Source organism: Symphodus melops (genome assembly GCF_947650265.1).
Source record: "Symphodus melops genome assembly, chromosome: 8".
Classification (NCBI taxonomy): Eukaryota; Metazoa; Chordata; class Actinopteri; order Labriformes; family Labridae; genus Symphodus; species Symphodus melops.
In genome coordinates this window covers 6,611,186-6,629,489 of record NC_136698.1, presented here as the reverse complement: position 1 = coordinate 6,629,489, position 18,304 = coordinate 6,611,186, and positions in this window count along the sequence as shown.

Below are 18,304 nucleotides of genomic sequence, written 5' to 3'. Positions count from 1 at the left end.
AAAGTGAGGTCATCCTTGTATAAGTGTCTCCCACCCTGCAATGAATCCACTGCCTCCTTTGAGACTTCATTGCAGTACAACCCAATCAGTCGATAAAGCATGGACAATAAATGACGTCACACAGGAAGGATGAGAAATGCTCAAACCTTTGAAATCCAACTATGTTTCTTGAAAGCTCTTCTGTATACTCTGCTTTTCAGAAATTGATTCAATATGCTGTGTATGAATGAAGACACTGATGTGATGTGCCTTTCCCATTGATGGGAGAAGCAAATGATAATGATCCTCTGTAATCAATGTGTTCCAGCAGCTATTTATGGAGCAGAATAGCTGCAGCTGCCCAGCAGTGAAGTGGATTTCCTCGCCCTCCTGAAACATCCTGTTTGAAAAGGAGAAACATACAAATGTATTTGCATATGTTTGCATTGTTCTTTAATGTTCTTGTGGGACTGAACTCACAACACAAACCAGTTCATCATGATGGCACTTTAATAGGGCAATATAAAAAAAAAAACAGTGAGTCTCAGCCACATGCTTCAAAGACCCATTTATGTCCAGGATTAAAACAGCTTTACTAGTAATCAGCAGAGTAAGGTTCTGACTTGTTTGCAACCTCTTGGGCTCAATTCTCAGTCATCCATCACATACAATAACCAGTGTCACGTGCCTTTTTGTGTTTGTCTTTTTTGTCCCACGGTGTCCAGCAAAAGCAGAAATGTCACAAGCTCATCTTAAAAAGACAGCTTCACCCTGCAAATCCTTTGGGTAATCCACTATCTGTCTGTGTGTGAGCGCTGAGCCCAGCGGTCCTGCCCATGTGACTGTAAGGGTAATCTCTCCCTTACACTCGCTTACATAACGCCACAGCGACAGCAACATCTGGGAGATCTCCCCCCACAGCTGGATTGGATCTATAGTGTCACGTGAGAGATTGGCAGGAACGTTCACATTTGTAAGGTTAAGATTTAAACATTGTAACTCTAAAGTTTAAATATCACAGGGACTAAGAAAAACCCTCCCTGTTCACCTTGCAAGAAAGAATCTTCCATAATTACAACACAGTGATTAAAGTATTAGGTTTCGTTTGAACCTGAGCAAGCTTGTCCTATTTTGTATGTGTATTTAACAAACCAACATTCCTTTTGGAGTAAAATACAACATATTCAAAAGAACACTTTACAAAAGTTTTTCTGTGTTTTTTTTAATTTTTTAATTTTTTAATCTATATCCAAATCAAGAACTTATAATGAAATGTAGTATAAAGAGCATAGTCAAGATTGTTCTTGTAAAATTGCTTGATGGACCAATGAGCAAGCCCTGGTGATTGTTGAAGCAAAAATAAATAAATAAATAAAATAAAAAATCCTTTTACCAGGCAGAAACTTGAGTAGGATGAAACTAGTCAGTCATCTTCCTGGATCAATGAAAGAAACTGCACCAACAGCACAGTTAATCAGTTTATCAATATCTGAAATATAACACATGTTGTAATCATCATAATAAACATATAGAAAGGGTGTGATTCAAGTCATAATAGCAGCAGGCTGCACGCGACACCAAGACTATAGTGCAAAAACAGAAAGGAGCTTGATGCCATTAGTCCCCGAGCACATTAAGCCTATAAAAAGGAAAACAAGGGGGAAATCCAAGGTCATTCTGCACCAGATATTACTATAAACTTCATCAAAATTGGGATTTTGAAGCTAACTCTTAAAAGTAAAGAGCGTGTCTGACTCCTGAACAGAAGCTGATGGATGAATCAACATTAGAGCTGCCTGGTCATTCAGGTGCTCTACCTCCCATACTAATTTAAGAGACGTAACTTACAAGCAGGCCTGCATTTTGGAAGTGCAATTTTCTCAAAGGGGTAGTAGAGGACACAGTGACCTTCAGATATGATGGGCATGAAGTTCATTCACTTTCAACTTATAATGCATAAAAATCATCACATGCTGCAACTTCTTTCATGTCATGTTTCATGCACATCTGTGCTACCTCAGACAGGAGACCTCTGGCATGTGAGTCATGGTGTCCTTGACGTCTATCGTGGAAAAGGATGGCATCACACCAGACAATACCTGGCTGCCTTTCCAACTCTGTATCGAATGCATATCCAGTTATACTTCTATCTTACCTGCCTGTCATATTGGATGCTGTAGGCTAACAGGTTGACATTTGTCACAATTTGCACAGAGAACAGTAAAAATCCTGCATGTGTTGCCAAAGGGAAAGGGATTCAAGTAACATCAAACTTAGCTTTTTAAATGCATATAGTTGTTTTCTGCTTAAACGTTATCCTCAAAGATCAAATCTCTATTTAGCTGCAGAAATATATAAAACTATTTAACAACTTTCCTCTATGGTTTGTAATTGTTATGACCGAACAGGAAGAGTTTTTCTATTTTTATTTAATTTATCTACACCTAATTTAGAAATACACGTCATACAAGTACACAATCCTTGAAATGTAAAAGCAACTGGTTATTGTTGAATACAACAAGCTATATAAAAAAAATCATACAAACAATATGCTCATATTATATTTGTGTTCTGCACAACAGAATTAAATGTACATTTTCAAAACTATGAATTTGTTTCATATACATTTTCATTTCCAGTCCTACATTGTTTCAGAATCTTTGTAGCTTTACCTTCCAGCTTCCAGACTCCAGACATGTTCTTCTCATTCGTCTGACACAGAAATAGAAACCCCCATCTAACAACAACCTTTCACAGACATACAAGAGGAGGAAATTACTGTCCTGTTTTGTGATTTTAAGATATTGCTGGTATTTCATATGTTTCTATATAACAACCTAAAACTTAAAAGGAAAAATAATAAAATCAGCCCAGTAGTTTTTATGGATTCATTCACGAGATAAGATCAGCCTCTCTTTTCTTCTTGTTCTCCTGGTCAGCTGCTGTATCTCAGTATTGGACTGTGTTAATCCATAAGGCCTGTTTAACCATGCTGTGGCTGATCCTCTTGGTAAATACACCATCACTAAGTGGTTTTCAATCATTACCACAGAGTATCCCTAATAGTACTAATAGGCTTATGAGAAAGTACCCCATGTCTGCGTAGTGCCCCCTATTTCTAAGTGAGTTTCTTGCTCATGTTTTCATGTGTGTACATTAGAGTCTGTCTCATTGCATTAGCATGAATATCTGTCTCTCTGTGAGGACCGGGACTACCGGGAGCCTGGCAGAAAGGGTCACCCTGGCTCTTAGGGAAATAGAAATAAATAGATTGGCTTTTAGACTGGATTACAGCAGCAGAATCAATACCAATTGACCAGGAAAAAAAAACCATGTAAAGCACTTATTTCAAATCAGCATCAAAGGCAAATAGCATATTGAATTTTTTTTGGTATATCTTGAAGAAGAAAAGCAATAAAATGACAGTAAATTTAAAAGTTCTTCTCTTCTTGCATTTGATTATTAGAACATTGATGTAAGTAAAAACTTTCTCACAATTTAGCAAAGTAAACACTGTAGAGGACATATGTGGTGTTTGTCTCCCTCTTTTGGAAAAACTGAGCTCTTACAACTGTAAAAAGCAAACCACAGTATAGCAATCTGACAAATCACACACATGGTAAAAGGAATTCAAAAGTTAATCTGCAAAAACGTTTTAGATGTGATGAAGTGTGCGTGTGCGTGTGTGTGTGTGTGTGTGTGTGTGTGTGTGTGTGTGTGTGTGTGTGTGTGCGCGTGTGTGTGTGTGTGTCTGTGTGTGTCTCTGCAGCTACATAGGTGTGTACATGAGCTGCTGACTATTTCTGTGTGTGTGTGTGAGTGTGTGTTTGGCCAGGTGGGTGGTATTGTGTTTCCTAAGCAGCTACTAATTCTTCACCTAACATCCTGACCTCCTTAGTCTGTGACCCAGAGAGAGGGGAGGAAGGCAGCTCTTCATTCACTTCACTGAACCTGGTTATGGATGACCAAATGCATGTGTGTGTGTGTGTGTGTGTGTGTGTGTGTGTGTGTGTGTGCTGGGTGAGGGTGTGTGTGTGGGTGTGTGGGTGTGTATGTGTGAGTGTGTATGTAAAAGTGTTTGTAATGGATAACCCTTGTATGCACCTGTATTATCTTTATGAATAATCCATACACAGTGAAATTGAGTTCTCCTTCATCAATAAGATGAGTTTCTGTTTATCAAAGCATGTTTATCTGCGTATAAGAGCATGCATAGAAAGAGCATGTTTATCTGCGTAGAAAGAGGGAAAGAGACAAAATCGTTTAATGCTGCAGGTAAAACCGTTAAACTCTGAGGGAACGAATACATTTTGAGAAGATCATAGCTAAGTGTGTGTTTGACAGCATCTTTAGTTTCTTCCTGTTATTCTCAAGTTTGTAGCAAATTGTAATATCAGAAGATATTGAATCTTTTACATGACCCATGCTCCTGCTCATACAGTCTCCAGAAAGCCTACAGTGCCATGTGGCGACTGACGCAGTTCAGCCACCCAGAGAGAGAGCAGCAGGCATAGATTGCTCAGTATCTTGTCACAGGGCAGAAAGTTTCCTCTCGACTCAAACACTAAGGTATGTTTGTATGCGGGGAGGCTCTGTTTTTTTTTTCTACTTTCAGATTTGCCTAATTTCTACCAGGACAAGCAGCTGCTTGAAAATAAAAACCCCTTCCCTCCTCCATCATTCAGACTAATGACAGCATAAGGAAATGGGACAGCATCATATATATATATATATATATATATATATATATATATATATATATATAAATATATAAATCTGTGGTATATCTGGACATGTAAAGCTATTAATTGTTGCTCTATTTATCATCTACCATTCTGTTTATTTGTTGTTGTATTAAATTGTATATATAATTAGTAATGTTACTCCTGTTACATTATTGATCACTGTTCATATTGTTTTGTATGGTTTGGCAATATTGTTAATTTAGCATTCATGTCAATAAAGCTTTGAGTTGAAAATTGGCCTTGAGCAGAGGTGAGGAGGAAAAGATCGAGCTGGTCAGAGGTTCGGTCCTGGCTCCTGAGGCCGTGTGTCTTTGCGGTAGGGAGGCAAGTAGGCAGGTGTTGCAGCATATCCCCTGTCTCCATTGATATCATAATATGATTAATTTGTTACTAATGATCAGTTATTTTACCCAAAATAGAAAACAGTTAAAAAATATATAGCTCAATGTGATTTAATTTTCAAATATTGTTTTGAAGAAAATAATTACTTTACTGAGTCATATAACTGCAATCTGACTTTTCTTATTTTGTTCAGATACAGTATATTCATATTCCTGCCCTCTAGTGTTTGCTTTCTGAACTGCCATCTGAGCCCGTCGTTTTTGTTGTTACAGTGAACCAGAAAAATTGGCTTGATATCCATTTAATTATAAAAACAATTTAAAACCAGAGTACACAAACAAATTGTGTAACAGACACTAACTAACCATAATGTACCCTCCAGAGTTGACAACACATTAATCGCCTTCCTGATGAGGTGTGTTTGTGTGTTTTGTAGTGCGTTGCTGTGGTAACCCTGTATAGACCACAATATGCGTCTGCCTGAGTGAATGCACGAGTGTGTGTTCGACGTTTCCATAGCAACCATGGCCCCTGTCGACCTTGGTCCTTCCGGGCCCCTATCCTGTCTGTGTCTCTGTCGTGCTCTTGGCTCCGCAGCTTGTGGCTGAATGAGCTGCAGCTGCTTCGGACTTCTGTGTCAAAATGAGTTTCTACATGAACAGTGGCATCTGGTTTGTTTAAGGAGGCAGCTAGCTTAGAAAGGAAATATTTTACTTAGCAATGATCAGGACAGGAGAGGTCGCTTAAGGTAAATACTGAGGATAAAATATTCAATTTGTGATAGATAATGTCCAGTCATAAGTATAACTAATTTCAACTACAGTGGTTTAAAGAATCAGCCTTGAAATCTTACAAGGTGGGTCAAAATGGAGCTGATTTAATTTACAATACAATGCTGATTTAATGTATAATGATATATAATGTTCTGAGCTCTAAAATAAATTTTAAAAAAACTACAGTTGAAGCCTTTAGAATAATGGAAAAAAAAATCTTGGAAATCTTCAACTTAGTTGAGTTTAAAACTAAGTTGAGTTTACAACTTAAATGCAACATTGAATGCTGCATTTAAGTTGTATCATACTGTAAGATGAAAATGCCGAGCAGTACGGCCAATTCGGAGAGGACTTCAGATTTGAAGGAAGTTCTTGTCTTTAGAGCTGTGATTATCTTCATTTGTCTCCAGAATTTGAGGAGCTAAAGACAAACTCTTGGACAGTGTTGGTACACTTGACTTCTTCTTGTGTCTTCGTGCAAAATCTTTGTACACCTGATGCAATGGCTAGCCAAGTCACAGGTGTGCACATAGAAATGCACACATGTGATAATGTTATCTGGTAAACCTTTGGTTGAACTTTTCAAAAGGATTGTGCAGATCCAAACTAAGACAGCTGGCGAGTGTAAGAGTGCATGTAAAAGATGTGACCATCATCAGAGTGATAAATCATACCTGTTGAGCGAGACTCATTCGGGCATTTTCTGTTCTTGTCTCTTAAAACCAACAACTTCTTTTTTTTCTTCAAATGTATAGATTCATGCTACAGTATAAGTGACTCATCATAATATTTATCTAACCTCCTCTTAAATTACAGGCCTCTGCAGCCTCCATGCCTGAGGCAGCAAACCTGTCCATCCATCAGCGATGATAAGCCTCATAATAGTTTGCCCTGTTTGAATGACAGGCCTTTCATCTGCCTCTCTGCCCTCTCCAGCTACATGACTTTAATGGCCCTGACATCATGTAAGCCTCAGCAGCTGGCTGTTTGAGCACAGAAGTGTGTGTTGGTGTGTGTGTGTGTTGGTGTGTGTGTGTGTGTGTGTGTGTGTGTGTGTGTGTGTGTGTGTGTGTGTGTGCGCGTGTAGATGGACAGGGAGTTGTTGGTACCTGCATGATGGTGTGGCTCTAATCCATGTTTGTTCTGCTCCAGCACCAAGAGAGAATGTCTCACACGTACACACATAGGGCACACCTGCAGCCTCACACACACACAAGCGCACGCACACACACACACACACACACACACACACACACACACACACACACACACACACTTGCACACTGAACTTCACATTTGCTGCATATCAGAAAGTAGATTATATATCCTGTTTGTGCAGAAGTCAATATTTTATCATCAGAGGCAGTGATAGTGATCTGCAAGAGATTTGTTTGAATGCTGTTCTGTACAAAAGTTTTTGTTTTTTCTTGTACGGAAAAACAGAAGTCAATACATTGGAAGTATAATTAATACACCATGATATAGTTTTTTATATTCTTATTCGAGCAGAACTGCAAGAGAAACAGCTAAACTTAAGCCTTGCTTAAAAATATTTAATATTATTGTATTTAGTTTAGTTTATTAGTTTAGTTGTCAGGGACCATGTACAAACAATAACATTAATCACAGAGAAAAGATGCTTCGTACCAGATTATAGCAGTTTTCTAATTTCCATCTGCATTTATTTACAGCTTCTCTGAAATGGTGCCCTTCTATAAGCCTTCATGTGCTTAATCATAAACATACAGAACAGGCAAAGTTCTTAAAACTCCTGAAATATATTATTTTGTTTATTTGAGTCACACATGTTGTTGTTGTTTTTTTAGCTCTACATGTGTATAGATGAATGTGACCAATAACAACATAAAGGTACTGTTGGTGGTCACCCTTGACAGAACATACAAAATCTGATTTGGCTGGTTTGAGTCTGACTTCAACGTCTGGCGACTGAGACACACATACCAGTCAGTCAGTAAACTAATCTAAGAGAGAGGCAGACAAGAGAGGGGGAGACCACCTACAGAGTTAGCGAGTCTATCTCAAACTGTGTGTGGGAGAGAGGCAGCCGTTATCGCTCCACAGCTTTGATATGAGACTGAGTTTGAGCTGAAGTGGAAAGATTTGCACAGTTCGTTTCACAACTTCTCTTATCTGTGCTGACTGAAGTTAGGTCTAATACTCTAATACTATTGCTACTGCTACTGCTACTGTGTGTGTGTGTGAGTGTATGTATGCAAGCATTCAAGAAATGAGAATATCAGTTCAAAACAGGCTTTAAATGTATTCAGAAAACATATGGGATTTATTGTTCCTAAAAAATATATAAATACAAAACCTTTTATGATAGATGTCGATCAAGGGTGAAAAAATTGCACAGACAGAGCCTTATAAGTTCAGAAGGTTAGCGTGCTTGCATATTTGGGGCTAAAGATAACATTTGGGGCGACATTGATAACTCTCTTGTTTTAAGCTAACATGGCTCCACAAGTCACACTCCTGGCCAGCTGTCAGGATTAGATTTGTTTTAGATTGTTGTCTGGACAGATTACCACACCGGGAAGTAACCTGACCATATTTGGACAATGGGGTCAAACTGAATGACACTCCCAGGTCAGAAACAAGTGTGCAGTTTGCTTGTGAGGGATACTTTGTCTTCACAGGTAAACTTCTAGAAGATGGTTGCAGAAGTAATTTTCTTATAGGTTCTTATGGTAAATTGTTACAATATGTATCCACCCAATCACCAGTTGCACCCGTTATGCTAACATAATGAAACCAAGACAGCTAATGTTAGCCTCTACTGTTTGTGTAATAAATGAGAAAATGGGATGAATGTTCTGCGCTAGTGATGCTTAAATGAATTCTTTTGTCTGTAGGTGCCTGATATTTGGTTGTATCTTGTAATGAATTAACAAATATTCCAAGTGAAGGTCTATATTTAATTAAAGCTTCACTTCTTTTCCATACTGTCGATCATTAAAATGATAAAGGAGATTGTATTGTTTTTAAACGTGGCCTGGTGAGTTATTTCTTTTTTGGGGTGATGATTGCTACTGAACTGCAATGACTTTATACACAAATTACTTCTGAATTGGTGCAACCCAGTATGGATTTTGAAGAATAGGACATTCAAAAGGAAAAATTGAGTTTTCAGTTCCCTGCCCTTTTCCTCTCTGCTACATATGGAGTCAGGTGTGTGTTGGAGGCAGCCACACCAGCATGTTTATCTGAAGCCTCTATCAGGCACAGACCAAACATGTGCCTTACCTGCTTTTCCCTGTTCCTTTCTCTTCCTCCCTGTCCCTCACTCTACCCACATAACGTTTCTTCTGAAGAGGCAGCATGCCGCGAAACTCCCACATCTATCAAAGACAAAGCAGAGGAGTGAGGGACGCAGGGGCTTTAGAAAAGTGTCTGTTAGTAAGTAAGTGTGTGTGTGTGTGTGTGTGTGCGTGTGTGTGTGTGTGTGTGTGTGTGCGCGCGAGCGTGTGTGTGAGAGACCTTCAGAGGGACAAAGTCTTTCAATGCTCTCATTTTATTTTGTAAATACCATATTATGTACACAAGCTGTTTGCAATGATTAGCTGAATGCATATGTTTTTCCAATTGAGAGATATGAAATGATGATAAATGAAGGATCACATTAATGCGTAGAATAAAGGGAAATACATCCCTGAAAGTGAAAAAGCAGCGAGTTCCCGTCTCAGCAGGATACTGGGTATCCTCTGTTGTTTTGTGTTACTGTACGGCTTTAGAACAACATTATGTTTTTAATTCAAATAAACAAACCTTAATGGGCATGTGAGGAATAATTCAAATTTTAAAGCTAAATGCAATGAATCAAATCTCTCGTGGTATTGGTTGGTCAGCTATTTTGATATTTTTACATTTTTCTTTTCAGCATGTGTGTTCACAGCTACTGTTAAGTTTGTAGTGTCCTCCAAACTGCTATGTTTCGTACTGAAACATAACTATTGTGTGGTCTTTCTTAGTTAACAAACAGTGTGTTTTAGACCCTTTTTTCCCGTGTCCTGAGATAACTCAAAAGTGTTATATTTGATACTACAGTACAACGCTTTAAAGCTAAAGCAAACATAGGCTGCATTAAGCAATTTCTAAAACACTGGTTTGTTAAATGGTCAAATGTAGTTTAACAAACTTTATATACCATGTTGGTTATGGAGGTGGCCATCTTTTGTAGTTTTCCTTCTGACCACTAGATGGTAGTATATCCTCAGCAATAAGCTCTGAACTTCATGAAAAGAACTGCGTTAGTATTTAGCTCACGGTTGGGCTTATCATAGCTTGCATGCACGATATGACAAAATGTAAAAGTCTTGATGAGATTTCAAACTTTCAGAAGTTAAACTTGCATGTAAAGAGATTGATAAGAATTTGAGATGAGTCATTCAGTCAACTGAGAATTGTATTTTTACTGTTACAAACACATAAATTGCCATATGTTGTCCTATTGCTAGTATCCAATTGTACGTGTGTGTGTAGGTGTGTGTGTGTGTGTGTAGTTCCTCATGGGTTACATCACTCCTCAATCTGCCATTTGTTTTCTCTTTGCCTGTAAATGTTGTCTTTCCATTTGCCTGCATGGCATGCACTCCTGCACACACAGCAATATTTCCTCCAATGTCTACTTGGTGTTTCTATGAAGCAGCTGCTGACTCTTTGTAAGGACAATGATCCCAGCCCAAAGTGAAAACACACATAAATTGTACACACACAACCAGCACAGCACCTGAATCTATGAGACCTTCCTGCCTCGCCTTTTTTAAAATTCAGCAAATATTTGCTACTAAATGGATCAAAGATGCTCTCCTGCGCATTTTTGTTGAAGCTATTGTCACTTCAGTCCGCTGGTACACAAGGAGGTTTATTCTAATGTTTTACAGGAACAAAGAGGAGGAGCAGGAGCTTTTAGAGGGCTGGCCATTGTCCACGCTTTAGACATGTTGATAAATGGACAGGTTTTCTTTCACACTCTTTCTCCCATCAAAACTCACCCAGGTGTGTCTGTGTGTCACATTTTAATGACTTAGAGTTTAACGGTATTCACAGATTTCACTTTTTTTGGAGTTTGACAGTATTTTTCTTTGGTCAACAGATGGCTAAATCATCCCTTAGATCACTAACTGTGTTCTCCATGTTGGCGACTGAATAGAGAGTTGACAATGACAATACAACAATTTCTTTGTTTTGTAGAATCAGAAAGATAGACTTGTAGCAAGTTATAATTGTAAGAAAGCATCAGTTTGTTGAATTTTCAGTTTTTTTGAAAAGTCAGCTATCTTGGCTGAACGTTATCACTGACACACTTGTTTTTGATTTGCTGTTGTTCCCCTTCTCTCAAGTCACTCGTTTAAAATATCAAAAAAGGAATCAATAAAAGTCTTTTGATAGTGTTTTGAACCTGGTAAGCTAAATTGAGACTGAAAGTCAGAATATAGTGTGAACTAGAATATGATCAGGGTGGATGTATCAAAACACATTTCTTTTTGGCCTCGATGCCATCTGTATAGTTTGATTTTATTTCTGTATTATCTAAATGCACATTTTTCCAATTAATATTTTTTAAACCATATGTTCAAATGAACAAACATGACAGAGACAGGATGAAGAAATTAATCTTATAACTAAACATTTACTTGCTTATAAAGGAGCTTTATAGGAGCAGAGCTCTGAAAATACGATGTGTCCGACCAGAACTGTTGGATGAAGTCAACCTTTCTCGACACAGAATCCATTTCCTGATATGCAGCACACTCATGTTTGGTCTCGGGGTAGGCCTATATTCAAGATGTCATTGCTTTGGCATTGGCTGGTAAAAATAAACCAAAACTCCTGAGTCCAGCCAATTAAACTTTCAGTTTCCTGGTTGACCTTTTGCCTTTCAGGCTGTTAAGTGGGTTAAGGATGGTTCTTCATCATCTTTGACTCTCATGAACTTAGCTTGATAAGTGCTGCGTCTGAGACCAGAATCAGAGTCAGAATCAGTATTATTGACCAGGTATGTTTAACACACAAAGAATATAACTTCTGTAGACTGTACTCTCAGATGGAGACATTAAATATGAACAATTAACTAAAAAATATAAACGAGTAATCATTATATACTAATATGTACACGACTCAATAAGATAAAAGTGCAGTGGTGAGAAGTGCAAAAGGATGATAAAGTAAACATGAGGTAATTATCTTTACAGACCAGTGTATACCAGATGCAGGACAGACAAGTTAATTCTTTATTCATCTCACAATGGAGAAATTTACAAATGGTCAAAATAAGTAGTGCAAACAGGAAGTACCATTTGACCATTTATCAAAACAGGTTTTGATAAAGACAAATGTAAGTCTAACACTGCCGCTCGTTTTTGGTTTTCTTCACCTCCTGAAGGATATTATTGTCTCTCTAGCTGCTTAATGTTACCATTTATTTCTTAAGCAGTCAATAACTGTGTCTGCAGTTTGGTGTTGGTTGAGTAGCAATGAGTTCATATGACTATTTGCTGTAAATAAATGTGTGCTGAGTCTGAAAAGCAGCTAAAAATAAGTTGAAGTGAGGTGAAATGCTCAGTGAGGGGAAGTGCAGAGATCGTCACCTCTGACAATCCTTTACACATTACATCCAGCCTTTTAACTTCTGATAAAACAAGTTTGATTAATACTTTAATATCATACAGACACTTCTTTATAACTGACGTTGAATCCAAATGTTTTCTTTAACAAGAGCGTGACATGCACACACAAGCAAAATTGACTATTTCCTCTGAAGGGCTGTTCCAGTATCCGTCCACTGAGTGGTTTACATCCTCAAAACTTAATTTCACTCTCCAAAATGCTAACAGCATGGAGAAAGAGTTGGATCTCGGGCCTGTGACAGCCAACAGGAGGAGAAATTAGAAGTGGTGATTAAAGATGATGGTTGTTAAGGAGAGAGAAATGTCTCCCTCCCTCCCTCCCTTCCTATCTCTCTCTCTTGCTCCCTCTCTCCTTGCTGTCTTTCCCCTGTCTTTCTCTGCTCTAGTATCAATGGGAGCTTTCACTTTGCCTTGCATGATAAATATGATGGCTGTGTGTGTATGTGTGTATGACCAAGTCCAACAGTCCACTCCAATGCATGAGTGGCTTGGAGCGATGCCAGAATGTAAAACCTAGCAACAAGATTTGACTTGGCCCGCTGAGAGAGAGCGAGACAGAGCTGGCATGTGCTCAGTCTGGGCATATGGATCTTTGTTTGTCCGTTTTGGACCATTTAGTCATTCTGTCACTCCAACTGGACTACTTAGCGAATTGGTGCTACTACTGGTTCTGAATTATACACACACAAACACATACGCACATACACACATTCGCTCAGACACACATACAAATGAGCCAAGACTTGACTCTGCTGCTTTACAGTCTGCTACTGTTCACATGGCCTGAATGAAATGAAGAACCTCTTCCAAGTAATCCTTTTAACCAACATGTGTGATCCCTGGCTCACGCTGATGTGGCCTTCAAGCTAACGGGGTTCACGCCAAGTCAAGTCGGTTTAGTGCCTCTGGGGCTTTTCTTGACCGTCAACAGTGAATCGCCTATGAAGCCTGCAGCTCCAACACTGATGTACATGCACTTCTGAATCCAATACAATAGATATTTGGTTGATTTAAAGGGCTGGTCCATGTTTTCCTCTTTCCAATTTAATTTTTTTTCTACCGCTGAGCCAGATCATTTTCAGATGAACTTTGCCATTCTTGAGCGTAATCTGTAAAAAAAAAAAATGCATTCTGGGTTTAACTTTTACTTAAGACTACTCAGTTCGTCTATTAAATTGCTCTTTTATCAGTTGATTTTTTTTTAGCATAAATATCAGGTAGTAAGGTGTGCTCCAAGTCAGCCTCAAACGAGGCTGTCATCTATTGGTGAGGTTGAATTTCCCACCTTTACCATAGACTGTATAAAAGAAGGCACTATCACCCTTTAGCCAGGTGACCCCCCATTTTACAATTGTGTCTCTCTCTCTTTTTTTTTTTTTATCCAGAATTTACCTCATTTGAACAATGGAAAGTTCTTAATCCTGGTTGACAGGTCACCATAGTAGTGACTAGTGTTGTGCACAAATAGCCCGATAAACGATAAAAACAACATCAATGTTGCTAGTTGACACTAGAATTACTAATTAGTTAATCGAATTATTCATGTTTTTACAAGTTGGCCAACGACACTGTTCAAGTTCTGTGCTCAGAAATTTTAAGCCATCCACCACTAGTCTGGGCTGTTACCTTTTAATAGCTGTACTTCTAGTTAATGGGCCTTCTGTGGCTCTGACACCTGGATGTAAACAAGCACAGTAAATAGGGAACATAGCATCCTGAGAAGCTGTGCATCTGGTAGAATGTTGATCACATAGATAAAACAGGATCTAGGCTTTGTCAGGTTGGCTGCATGGGTAGCTACATTCAGCACAGGCATGTAAACGTTAACTTACAAGGAGGAACGAAGGCTTGCTGTGTCAGCACTTCTAATGTTAGCCACACTCTGCAAACCAACTAGACATCATTTACCAATTGACAAGGAGGACTTAACTTTGACTGTTTCTGTGATTTGTTTCTTACATTGAAAATAATCAGTTAGTATGAATTTAGACCCGAGGATGGTGAGTTGGTTATAGGAACATCTCTAGTAGTGACTTGTCACTCACAGTTAGCCATGTCCTTATACCTGCTTTATTGTAGAATTGTCTGTAAATGGGTAAAATGCAACACATTTGATTCTTCTTTCATTTGAATATTTTGTTCTTCTTTACTTTACTACCTATACAGTTCTGATCTGAATCCCTTTAAATTGTAGACTTGGTTGCATAATTTGTTTATTGACAATGGGAAACAGCTTTCAATAAGTCTCTATTGTGTAATTCATCAGAACCTCAATACCCCTCCTGTCTTCATGTTTCCTAAAAGTACTGTGTTGTTTTTGTGCTGTTTTTTTTTTCTTCAGCATTTATGATCCCCCAAGGAGTGCTCACAGCAGTTTGTGGTGATCAACTTCAGAATGGTTTCATTTCATATACTTCAGATACACCATTTTTGTTGAGCACCCGTCAAATCACCCTATAAAGTTCCTGAAAACCTTTAAACTGCAGTGACTTGCTGCACACCAACATAGTGACAAGGTCAAAAGTGCCTTGCACAGGGAGCCTTAGTTTCATGCTCACTAATTAGGCTCCACACAGTTTCCAGTCCAAATAAGAATCAAATACACAATCACGTTGTCATGTGTCTCACTTCACAATACAAGAATCACATTTTGGCTCAAATAGCATGGTATAAAACATTTGGATGTCATGGCAAACTGAACTTGAAATAAGTTGAGACGACTTATCAGTTGTCATTTAGTCAACAAGGCAGCGTGTCAAACAATCCACCAGGGTTTCTAGACCGGCATAAAACCCCTGCAAGAATTAAACCATTTTTAAATTAGCCCTGTTCAGAAATACTCCAAATCTGTCATGCTCTAACGCGGTGTCACATTTCCTAAGATTACCATCATTACAGTAATTAATGCTTTAATTTCTGGGTATGTTGTGAAATGAGACCCAAAGTGCTGTGATTTTAATGTAATATGGGACTAATGTGGTGTGGAACATTGGGTAATCTGGCTCCCACATGCTTTGGATCTTCCGAAAGGGTTTTTATCTGCTGTAAAACGGTTCAAACACAGAGCTAGAGGCAGCTATGAGCAAAACAGACAGTGGAAGTAGAAATAGTACTGATGTACAGTATTGAAATATTCTAAAGGAATATTTTCTCTGCTTTTCTGTTTTTCTTGATCAGCAGTTGAAAAGTTGGAGAAGTAAAATAGTATGTTGCAACCTGACGTGAAGATCCTGAAAAATGTAGGGTCTATAAAAGAAGGAAGTGACTAATTTAGAGCTGTATTTCAGTGTCTCAACCATCTTCCATTCTGACCAGTTTGTGTATCTTTTAACTAATTTAACTTCAGATAATCAAAATGGAAGAGAAATAATGGGAAAAAAGAATATGCAGATTTCATAACCTGTTATTTCTCTTTTTCTCCAATGAACTGACCAACCTCTGAGAGAATAAAATGAATAAGCTTTCTTCTCGTCACCAACAGATGAATCTAACTAGGTTTGAGATTCACATAAATGACTTAATGGGCTACACGTTCAGTGAGCTCCACCTGGCCTCTCTCTGCCCTCACCCAGAGTGTCTAATACATCCAGTTCATTCAAACACTGTTAGTCATAATGAATATTGCCAGTTCGAGAGGCTGCTATTGAAATATACTAACAATCGAGGACAGATGAATGACCCTCTGTCTCACTGCCTAATGTAAATGTTATCTTTTGTCTGAGGTGGTTTGAATCTTGTTTTGAGGCTTTGTTTGTTTCAGATCTATTCCTCTGCCTGTTGTTCTGTATAATAACAACTCAGTATGAGTCATTTTGGCTCAATGCCTGTGGTAATTTTCCTCTGATGGAGTATGGGACACTTACTGATCCACTTTTCCTTCCACTAATTTTGTTAGCCTTATATAACAAGTTCTTCATCATTTTGATGCTACGCTAACTTGTAGAAGGGAGACTGGAGCCCTGCATGCCAATCTTTACCATTTGTATGCACCTTTCCTCTGGGGCTGAGCTTGAGCGATACCTGACAAGAAGTTCGAAACATTTGACTGCAAAATTCTTCTGTCAACAATTTTTTTTTTTTTTTTTTTTTTTTAAGTGAGAACATCATGACGGAAACAAAGAGACAGAAAAGTAAATTTAGGGACGACAAAAAGAGAGAGTGAGTGAGTAAAAAAAACAAACAGGGACAATTCCATGTTTCCAGTTTTTTCTTGCTATTAAGATTGAATGGCGAACCAAAACAAAAAGGAGTTCAATTCTTACATATTTTTTCGGGGCGGAAATGCACAACAAATTAACATAATCTCTTAACTAACAACTAAGAATGAATGTTTAAGATATATCCATTTTTGTATATACCGTCTTGTATTTTGTGTGTAAAAATTGTGTTAATTCCAACAGAATCCTTAGAAAATACACCAAATAGTTTATATCTTGGTGTTTAATTTCCTAGTTTTTGTTATTGTGTTCTTGTATTATTTACTTTAATGCTGATTGGTTTGCAGCTAAATTACAGGCAGGAACACAAGCAGTTAGACAAACAGGATTTAATAAACATTTCCAGTCAATGAAAAATCTTTTAAGTTTGTCCATTGACCGAAATCCACTACAGGATGAGAATGGTGAAGAAGGTAAGACCTACGGTAATAACTGTAGCTGTTAACAAGGAGACAAACTACACACACCTATACACACAAACACACACACACACACACACACGCAAAAAAAAACACACACACACACACACACACACACACACACACACACACACACACACAAGCATCTTTTATAGAGTTCGTCTTTGCTGCTGTTGTTTATGTGATTACACATGCTGAGTTAATGCTTGTTCAGCTATACGTGTGTGTTTATGTCCAGTAAACAACTGTTTACACTCATCAGGAATTTCCTGTGCTTAACAAGAGAGGGATGGTCAGAGTCCTTCAATCCCTGTGTGACTTTGTGAGTCAGTGTATGTCTGTGTGTGTGTGTGTGTGTGTGTTTAGTTTTTTTGCACATACTGTAAATAACATCATCTTTATACAGTCTGTGGTTTTGCATGTTAGTTTGAGTGTGATTGTCGGTGTGTGTATAACTATGTAAAAAAATAATAATAATAATTTAGTGCTTGACATGTAAGCCAATTAAATTAAAGGAATGAGAGACAATTAGTGTGTAGTTTGTCCTTCATCGAGGACTTTTTGCAGAATTTACTTGAAAATGTGAAAACACTCTGTTGAAACTGTTTATGTCAGTTCCACAAAATGGATAACGAAGGTGAGGATGATGATCACAGTGGAGTTGTACTGCAGCATGTATGTCATAGACAACAAATCATATCAAAATACCAAAGCAACAAATACTGTATTCATTGCAAAAAACAACAACAACACATTTTATATATTCTTCTGTGTGGGGAGCATGCAGCACAAGATGTTTACAGGGAGCGAGTTGATCCTCATATTATTTCTCTGGTAGATTAATCCCATTAAGAAGATTCAGAACATGGTAATTGTTTTATTTTACTTTTTTTCAACATGTTTCCGGCTAAGTGAGCCGGGCGAGGGAGAGCTGCCTCTACTAACTCTGGAGGAATTTGTGGATACAGTGGGAGGTGTGTGTGTGTGTGTGTGTGTGTGTGTGTGTGTGTGTGTGTGTGTGTGTGTGCTGACTTTAAACCGTCCCCCTGCTCAGTACCCTTGGATGACACAGCTCACTGATGCATCCCACTCATTATCATCACACATGAACACTCACACAGACTAACGGTTTCTGTGTGTTTTTTTGTCTGTCATGAGAAAAAGCTCAGAAATGGGGCT